This window comes from Pistacia vera, unplaced genomic scaffold (genome assembly GCF_008641045.1).
Source record: "Pistacia vera cultivar Batoury unplaced genomic scaffold, PisVer_v2 Contig728, whole genome shotgun sequence".
NCBI lineage: Eukaryota > Viridiplantae > Streptophyta > Magnoliopsida > Sapindales > Anacardiaceae > Pistacia > Pistacia vera.
Window position 1 is genome coordinate 557,773 of NW_022196588.1, and position 10,879 is coordinate 568,651.

Consider the following 10,879-nt stretch of genomic DNA (forward strand, 5'->3'; position numbering starts at 1 on the left):
TTTCTGCAATTATATTATCTTATTTTCTCAGAGCACGGAACATCTACATGGGTTTATTGTTTCTTTTCACAATTTTCAGGAACAGAAGGTGGATACTGATACTATGTATAAATGTTTGAGGACACCTTAGGGTTGTATGGGATCATTTCTGTGTTGTGAGCAGTTCTTGACATAAGCAACTCGTGCCAAGCTTTACCTACTGTGAAAATGAAATACGTTAATGTTTGATGGGAATAGCCCACATTCTTGTAAATATTTGTTACAAAATATTTTTAATGCTTCTTTCTTTCTTTCTTTCTTTCTTTTTAATCCTTGTATGAGCTTATATGGTACAAGTTTTGCGTTTCAACAATGGTATGCCTGGTAAATCATGGATAGATTATGTTAGTGTGCTAAAAGACACATGCTGATTAAGGAAAATTGCTGATGCGGATGCTAGAAATCTTTAACTCAAAGAAAAATATGACTGCACCAGTTGCATGAAAAAATATGCCTTCTTTTTCTCTGCAAAATCTGGAGTTGAAAGGTCTCTTAATTCCCGTTAACTAATTGAGTTGACTGTATTTGAAGAAGTTGGTAAAAAATATTCAGGAATGCAGAAAACTGAATATGTGAGTAGAATATTGCAGGTCATGCTGGAATTCAATGTAGAAAATACAGAAAGGTGAATGTGTCAGAAAAATGCAGAAAACTGTATGTGAGTAGAATATTGCAGGTCATGCTGGAATTCAATGTAGAAAATGCAGAAGGTGGAATGTGTTAGAAAAATTCAGAAAAAACTGAATATGTGAGTAGAATATTGAGGGTCATGCTGGAATTCAATGTAGAAAATGCAGAAGGGGAATGGTTAGAAAAATGCAGAAACTGATATGTGAGAGAATGCTGCAGAAGTTCAAAGCAGAAAATGCAGAAGCTGATTGTGCAGAAAATTGATTGTGTTAGTAAAATGCAAAAAACCTGAAGTGTTAGAAAAATGCAGAAAACTGAATAGTGAGTAGAATGTGCAGAGTTCAATGCAGAAAATGCAGAAAGCTGATTGTGTTTAGTACAATGCAGGAAGCTGATTGTGTTAGTAAAATGCAGAAAAGCTGGAGTGTTAGAAAAAATGCAGAAAGTGAATGGGATAGTAGAATGAATATGTTAGTGAAAAAAAAAAAAATGGAATTGAAGTTGTGGTTAAGAGGGAATTTAGGTTAATGTAGAAGAATTGCTTGTATGTGATGGGATTAATCTGGAATGATAAGAGAGAAGGTTTTTGTTTGAGAGGGAATATAGATGAAGTGGAGAAAAGTTGTCCTAAATGTTTGAAGAGAAGTTCTGCTTGAGATGGAACATTGAACAGGGTTTAAGACTGTTGCTTTATCTTTATGGCTTATATTCACACACAAAACGACACTCAAAGGATTCAAACCGTCAACTCCAACTCCAACTCCAATTCCAGAGCTGCTTGCTCCACAATTCAAGAGAGATTTGAACTTGAGATCATCTCAGCATGATGTAGACAGTGTTGTGAATATTATCAATCCAACCATGCGTGTACAAATGGTTCATTGTTGGTTGGATGATAATGACCAATTTCCTTCATTTGTCCACCTTGAGCGGATTTCAGAACCCATTGAGCGGACTCTAGGAGAAAGTCCCTGGTTTTAGTGAACGATCATGTAGATAAAGGTGGTGTTATGCCCTGTTAGAATTATCTTAATGTATTATATTTTTTGTTTGAATTTATTCTAGTGTTTAAAGTAGTAGTATTGATCGTTTTCTTTCTTGTTTGTAGGTAATGATGAAGTGGAAGGGAATATATCAAGACGACCTGGGAATTGTTGCTAAAAATGCATGGCCAGATATATTGACTTGTTTAACAATCTGAGGAAAGGATGGAGTGCAAAGAGCTGGAGAAAGTAAAGCCAATATTGGTCGCTAGATTTGGCAAAATTCGTTTTTGTGGGTAAAGTATTGTTTTGCTTATCGGCTTGGATGTTAATAATACCTCCTTGATTTCTCTTTCTTTATCAATGTTACATAAGCCAAAATGATTGAGAATCTTATAGAATCTTATGGTCAATAAGAATACTAGTTGAAATAAAGGGAAATTATGAGGTTGTCCCCTTCCTATTCCATGGAAGGATAAGAGTGAATTAAACTCTGAATCAGAAACTCGGGGTATATTTCTTAAAAAGCCAAAGTAAAGAAAATTAAAACAATGATTTATCACACATGCTATCTCTCTTGCTTTGAATGGCTGCTTTTTTTTGTTATGATTTACTATTTCACTCAAACCCTTCGTTTGATCCATTATCTTTGTTAAGACGGAAACACTTTGCAAAAGCAAATATCTACTAATAGTTATGTCATGTTTGCAGCTCAATTAGTTTGTAATGTAAAGCAAACATATGTACGTACTAATAGTTGGTGAGCCAGAAAAAAAAAAAAATGTACTAAGCAGCTATTATAACATAATCTTTGTGATGCAGGTCCTATTATGTGAACATAGAAAAGGTCAAAAAATATCCAGTCACTGAAACACTTTGGAACCATTGAGGAGAAGATTTCATAAAAATATTCCTACGTCTTATATGGAAACATATAAGTGGAGTTGTTCCAAAAATAGGATTGATTTTGAAACAGATAAGGATGTATACCGATCAAGGTAATTGTTCTTCTAAACACTTGTCTATCAAAATCATGTTACTTGTACTTCAGATAATATAGCTATGACTTCAATTTCATTGTCTAGGTGACTGACAGCATGCGACCATTTTTATTCATTAATTGCAAAAGTAGAGTAAAAGAAGATAAAACGCTTGAGCTCTAAAGGCAAGTTTTCGTTACATGTTATATATGGTTAGATATCAGATTTTGATGAATGTTGCCATTATTAACCTATTATAAAAATAAATCAGTGTTGTGTAAATAGGATGATTGAGGTCGATACTCAATTTTTTAAATCATGATTCTTAAACATTCAGAGTTAGTTGCTTTAGAAAAGTCAATGAAACAAGACTTTTGCTAAAGTGATTATACCAGGGAAGTGAGAGGTAAACAAGCTGTCAGCGGTACCTATATCTATGTTTTTGAATAAAAAGAAAATGGCTGAAAGAGTTTGTGAGATGAATTTGATGTAAAAGTGATGGAACTACTATAAATAAGCAAGAAAAGTTGAAGAAACAGGATAAGGATAGAATCTGATTAAGACCATTTTAGAAGTCTTCCCAGAAACATTTAAATGGAATTCACATTAAAAGAAGAAAAAAGAATAGTTTAACCTTTTGAATTGTTTGTAAAGGACTTGCTATACAAGATAAGAAGTCCTGATATAAACCAAACAAATAAAGTTACATAACCCTTAGATAAGTATCTAATAAACCCAAGATATATATAGTACTGGTGTATGATCCTGAGTGTTAAATTGCAAAAACATTGCTGATTATGAACCAACTTGAATTGCCCTTCTCGAGAGTGCCTTTTGTTCATGGGATTTGGATCTGGGTAATATATCAGGGACATAAAGAAATATTAAGTACCTCATTGGATTCATTTGTTTATTTATATTTTGAATTGCCAGGATTTTATATTCACTTTAAATTTATCTTTATTTTGTATGTAGAGCCTCATGCTCAATTGGAGATATTTTTCTTGTAGGTTGAAATAAACCATACTCGTCGAATGGCCATAGACACATCATGCGTGGATAAGAATTTAGACCTGAGGCTGACGCTATGGACCAAGAGTATTGGCAATGACTTTACTGTAAGTTAATGCGCAACCCTACCCATTAGATGCTTTAGGTAGAATAATATAGCATAACTTTGTTTTAATTTTCTGTCTTTCTTTTAATCATGTTAGTTTTATCTTTGTTGTTACTAATCAGAATATTTATTCATTTCAAACAAAGAAAAAAACAACTTTAAAGCAGTAGAAGGAAATCTTCATTCTATAACTTGATTTTATCTGGACAAAGTCTATTTTCTAAGGGATGAAGAAAGAAGAAATACGAGACAAAGCTCAAAGAGTTAAACATACAGTTAAATATATAATACCTTTTTACTGAGGATTACAATTTATGAGAGTTTTCTCTCCAGACAGCATGAACGTTAGCAAGTAAAAAAACAACATCATCAGAATCAAAGTTTTAATTGCCAAGTTGTAGACTTAAAAAATTGTAATGCTTTTGCTTTGCACAATGTATTTATTTTTTTTTTTTTTTTGGTGGAAGTCGGTCTTTTGAGAGGAGTAATTATGTAAAGAGCAATGCTATAGTTACCAAAGAATGTACATTGAATTCATACACTGAATGACGTGGCGTCATCCTAATTTTTTTAAAAAATAAATTCAAAATTAATCGACGGTCAGGATGACGTTACATTATTCAGTGCGCATTCTTCGATAACTGTATTATTTTCTTTATGTAAAACCAAAAGGAATAGTGGTTTAACATGTATCTATCGAATGTTTTAGTTTATAGCTGTTTCAGTTATCCTTGAGAATGATATCTATAATCAAATTGATTACATGCGTTCTTCCAGGATGAAGAAATTCAGAGCCTTAGAAATCTGATTAGTTCAGCTATTTTAGATCCACGAGTGAAGGGTGGTTTGAGATGGCCCCTAGGGAAGTCAAACTCGGGGGATCAGTACTGTGTTAGTGGGGTTTGGCACCTAAAAGTTAAGTTGTATGAAACCTCATCACTGAGGCTCAAGGTAAGACATGCTGATCGATTTAGATTTGAGTCTTCTACTGGTGAGTCTTCAATTGAGATTATTCTGAAGTGGAAGCAATTAGCTTCAGACATACTGGTAATTGTTATTTATTGCATTCGACTTGTTCACTTGACCTTCTCTTTTCATGTGGGACTTAATAAATGTTGAAATTATTGCTATTCAGAAATTTATCATTGAAGTGATTGTTTTCCAAATATTTTTTCTTATTTCACCGTTGAGTTGCAAAACAATTTCACTATAGAAAATTTCAATGAAATGCAAAATTTTTCCAAAAGTTTTATGAACAATTTCAACATACAAGATTATAATGAAAATATTTTGAGTTTTAGCTGTGTTTAAGTTTAATGATTTTTTTTGCAATGAATCATATGAGGTAAGCAATTGCTTCTGTATTTTTTTATATTTCTGCACTTATTATTATCTTATTTTTTCAGAACACGGAAGTTCTTACATGGGTTTATTGTTTCTTTTTTCACAATTTTCAGGAACAGAAGGTGGATACTGATACTATGTATAATATGTTTAAGGACACCTTAGGGTTGATATGGGATCATTTTCTATGTTGTGAGCACTTGTTGACACAAGCAACTCATGCCAAGCTTTACCTTCTGTGAAAAATGTTTATTATGTACAATCTTCGAAATCTGAATGAATTTTTTTTCCACAAATCCATGACCCACCAAGAACATCGAAAGGGAAAAGCAAAAGGTCATTTCATTCTTTAATGGTTCACTTTCCCAAAAGTAACTTAAACACCTTCTTGAAGAAGTTTGCAGCATAGTACAACCATGTAATAGTGGATATTACAATACAAGTTTTATGATTTCCATTTACAATAGGGATGAGCGCAGGCTAAGTTTGCAGGATAGTACAACCATGTAATAGTGGATATTACAATACAAGTTTTATGATTTCCATTTACAATAGGGATGAGCGCAGGCTGGGTCGGGGTCGGGGACCCCATGCCCCATGCCCCATGCCCCAGCCCCGTCCCTGTTACCCCCTCCCATGACCATCCTTGGCCCGTCCCCACGGGTAGGGATTTTTCTCATGACCATCCTCGGCTCGTGGGGACAAAATCCCTCCCATCCCCGTCTCGGCCCGACCCAATGAACGGGGCTTCGCAGGAAATTCCTCCCCCGTGTAAATCAAAACTTTTCTTAACAATAATATTTAATTATTTTAATTGTGAAAAACTAGCACGTTGATAAGTATTATATTTGATAATTTGACTGTTTAATTTTAGTAGTTAATTCATTAAAAATACATAATTTAAGATAAGAAAATATAAAGTCTAACAATTTCTTGTAAAATTTAAATTAAGATTTAAAAAGTAATACATAACTACTACCATAAACTAAATTAATTGTTACTTAGTAACACATTTTTTATATTGTATTAAATAGAGGAATTCATATTCTACATTTTGATGCTTTATGTTGCTGAGGCATTGACGCATTGTAATGTTCCACTGAAATAGTCTCATCTCCTAAAATTTATAAAATAAATACCTGAAAGAAAATTTCGCTGAAAATTGATATGAATAATTGAATATGGTGAATAACAACAATTTCTTGGCAAAAATTGGAACATGCTCATGGATTTCAAAGTAATAAAATATAAACATCCTTCAAGCTGTATTGTAATAATATAAACATCCTTCGGGCTGCATTTTAAATTTATTTTTGGGCCATGTCCCATGTATTATTATTTTGTGAAATTCACGAAGTAATAATACATATATTTAATTATAGACTCCCTCGTTAAATTATTTTTCTATAAATGTAATAAAACATTAGAAAATATTATAAAAAATATCATAAAATTAGATACATTACTTAAAATCATGATTTAAATTTTAACTTTATTACAATCTTGGTAACGGGAACAAAAAAAAAAAAAAAAAAAAAAAAACATAAAATTCTCAAAAAAGCGGGGCGACCGGGGCTCCTCGGGGTCGGTGCGGGGATTGCACTATCCCCTTCCCAAGCCCATCCCCGAATGCAGAGATCTTACTAAGCACCATCCCTGGCCCTATCCCCCTTTTTTTCGAGGATTCCCCAGCCCATTCGGGCCAGGTGAGGACGGATCCCCGTGGGGCCAGGGCAAACGCCCATCTCTAATTTATAAGTTTTACATTGATGTATTGTTACAACGTTGTACTATAGCAAACCCATTTGGATAATTTTGTAAAGCACTACATCTGAAAAGTTGATACAAAGATAAAGTAGTTTTTCTTGATAATTGTTCATCTTTATCTAATGTTTGGGATTAACTTTATTCACCCCTGAGAGATAGCTATATCCCAAGCGCCCTAACAATTTTGAAAAGTATTAGATACCTCCCTAAAATTGTCCAAAGCCGCCTAAAAATATCACAAAACTCTCGTGAACATATCAAAAAACCTCATGTATATATATATATAAAAGTAAAAATTCTTTATAGTCATAATGATGGAATCAAATTAATTTATTACTATAAAAGATGTAATAATTTAATAAAGATGTAGTTACAAAAATTACGATTTTGATTTCTTATTTTATAATTCACGTTTTAGTAGTATGTGTTATGATTTCAATTCATTGTTTTAATAGTCATTACTGCAATTAGACAAGAAGAGACAAAATAATTATGAGGATAATAGTACGGAAATACAAAAAGTTTCATGCCAAGAAGTTCTAAACATACTTGAGAAACTAGAAATATTTTGGCTTCAACACGAAGGTATCTATGCTAGCGTATTATTATATACCCGTAAGTTAAAATATGTGGAAAAACTCTAAAGCATAAATCATTGCCTCAACAACTTTGAATAAATATTTTATTTCATCTTAAACATTTAATGTAACATAGCTTAACTATCTATCAAGGGGACACATAAAATAAACTCCTAAAGTTTGACATCGGAAATTTGGGATATTTAGATCCATTTAATATACAATTTATATACAATTTTTGTTTTTTTTTAAAACAAGGGTTATATCAAATTAATTTTATGGAAATGTGTTTGGTACAAATAAGTCGTATTGTTTTTTTAAAGCAGTTTTCGGACAATCCTAAAAACTAGTGTAAATTAGAGATCAACTAAAGTCGATTTCAAAGTTTTCTATAGTTTTTAATCTGAAAACAATTTTTAAATATTATATTGAACACATTTTCAAATATTAAGAATGCTCGGGCATAAGTCAAAATTTTGAATCATATTTTAGTTTTTGAAAATTATTTTTTAATTACAAATCAAACAGACATAAAAAATAAACCAAACCAACATGGAGTATCCATTTAAAGTTAGTATTAATGTGCCAATATTTTGTCCAACAACGGGGAATATGTATGGATTAGAAAGTGATCTATAGTTTCTTCCTTCTTTTTAAATATATTATAACATTTTGATAATCATTTCTAAAAAGAGTAAATGTCATTTTCCCACCCAAGGTTTGACCTAATGACCTTTTTCAGCCAAAAAGTTTCAAAACGATACTTTCCTACTTATCGTTAAAATCTATTAGTAAAATTGGTTAATTAACATGGTATAAATATTGTAAAGATAAAAATACCTTTCTCTCTTCTTCTCTTTTGATAATCCTCTCTATCTCAACATCATTTCCTCCTCCCGCTAAAACCCCACAAATTAACCATTGACGTCTTTACAATTTTCCCAGTTTTGTTCCCGTGAATGAACTCTAATTCACCCAAACTTTTTTTCCCCCACTGTTGGTGTCTACAACCTGCCCTGCCACAACTCCTTTTGACACAAGTGCTAGACATAGCTCGACAACGGCTTCAACATAGCAAGAATTGAAATTTCTTCACCAAAAACCTTGTGATTTGCAGGCTTTCCTCGTCTAAGATCATCATTATCCATGCAAGGGAGATCATCAAGAATCACAGCTGATGCTACCATCATCTCTAGTGCACAAGCCATTGGCATCCCCAAAGACTCGTTTCCTCCAACCAACTCGCACGAAGCAATGCACAGAGTTGGAGCGAAACATTTCCCACAAGCTTGAAGAGTGTACCTTTGCCTCGTGAAGTATCGGTGGTATATTTTGTGACGAAAACACTGCTTCATCTAGTGCCTTGTTGATTTGGTTTACCTTCGTGGCCCTGTATTCTACAAAGTTGAATTCGAGTGAAAGGTTTTGTTGGGAGTTTGCCGTTAGATTCCGATGGCCTGAAAATGGTGTGATTGTGGCAAATCTGGTGCAATTGGGGGTGGAGATGCGATTCGATGGGAATTGCACTTGGCTAAGTGCAAATCTAGCCAAATCGCACCCAGCCAAGGGGTGGAGGATTCTAGTGTTAAGGGGCGAATAAGAAAGGTAAAAGGGTTTGATTTAGGTTTTTTTTTTTTTTTTTTTCCTAAGTTTATATAGGAAAATGACATAAGCACCCTTTGATTATTTTTTGAATTTACCATTTTTTCATTCTTCGGTTAAAGTTTAACCATGGGTGGTAGGGGTGTGCAAAAGAACCGGTCGAAACCGGAATCAGTGGGCACCCAAGTTTCGGTTCTAGTTCCTACTTGAAATCGACTCTCATAGGGTAGGTTTTGGTTCTAGAAATCAGGAAACGGTACTTTCCGAGTCTGTGACTAAATGAATGTAAGCAAAATATAGGGACCATTGTAAAATTCATTTGTTTAGTTATTTTAAGTAGTATTTTTGAAACATTACTATAAAGTTTAGTTGGGTTATTATTTAGAGAATGAGATTTGAAAAAAATGTGTTTGGTAGAGTATTTAGTTGGGTTATTATTACGAGAATATAATTTGATGTTTGGTAAAGTATTTAGGATAGTATATTAAAGTTTAATAAATTGTAGAAAAATTGTTTGGTATATTTTTTTTATAAAGGATTTATTGATAGAATTCTTTGCGGGGGAGAGGGGGTGATCGTGGTCGTACCTGCTGGCCTCAGTTTGTCAAAGAAAACCGAAAGATGGCAGTGTTTCTTGAGTCTTAAGCATCGGAGGAAGGTGTTTTGGGGTGGTGTTTTTGAATGCAGGTGGAAGAGAGTGCTATGGTGGTTGTAACGTGGAAGAGGGTGGCAGTTTATGTTGTAATTTTTGAAGAAGAAATGTGGAAGAGGGTGGCGATCGCTGGTTCTGATCTTTGAAGAAGAAGGTGGAAGCTATAGATAAACAGAAGAAGGAAAGAAAAGAAGAAAGAAGGGAAAAAAAAAAAAAAGTAATCTACAACGCTACCTAAATCAAATTAGTTAGGAACTGAAAAATGTGCCAAACGCGTATTTTAAAAATTTGACTAAAAAAATTAATAGAATACTGAACCAAACACGTCCTAAAGTTTTTCCTAATTTCTTCTTGAATTTTGTCTTGTTTTTTTGTTTTTATTCACAGCTGAATTTAATTGATGTCCTTACCTTATTATTAAAATTAATTCACCACAAATAACCTTTATTTCTTAATAAAAACAACTTTATTTTTCTATTCATTTTCTTCTCACCTATACTGAACACAGCAACAAAAACCAATTTTTTTTTAATAAAAATAACTCTATTTTTTCCTTTCATTTTCTTCTCATCGATATTGAATACAAAAAAAATAAAAATAAAATAACAATGAAATCCAAGTCCAACAAATTTCACCATTTACCATTAATATTAAGTTATTAACTAAAACCCAAATTTTCATTATTCATACAAAAAATCAATTTGACATAAAAAATCTTCATTATTCATACAAAATATCAACAAAGCATTAAAAAAAAAAAACCAACTTGGCTAGACGTTCAAATTCTTCCTGCTATTTTTTAAAATTCGACACAAATCCTCTTTTAATAAATGCGAAAAAGGAGAAGGAGAAGAAGAAGATAAGAGATCTACAATAGGGCGTTCTTCGTTTTCTCTTGCCTAGGGTTTTGTGGGAGGAAGAACAAGATAAGAAAAGAGAGGAGAGAACTTGGCTTGCTTTGTTCGAAGATGATGGGAACAGAGAGATAGACGTAACTTTTAGGCAATGTTCTGAAACCCCGGACCGGATTGGGCGGTCAAACCAGTCCTACCGGGTTTCGCTGGGATTTCCGGTTTCAAAAGAGTAAAAACCCGGGTTTTTGAGTTAGACCATTTCAAACCATTGTTGGACCGTCTTACTGTAGCAATCCGACGATCCAACCAGTATAAGAAACAAATCCAGTCCAT

The 10,879-nt window shown here is 33.1% G+C and overlaps 1 pseudogene; it reads right to left on the reverse strand.

Moving 5' to 3' along the window:
- Positions 1-7,817: 7,817 nt before the first annotated feature.
- On the reverse strand, positions 7,818-10,879 carry LOC116114921 (annotated as a pseudogene).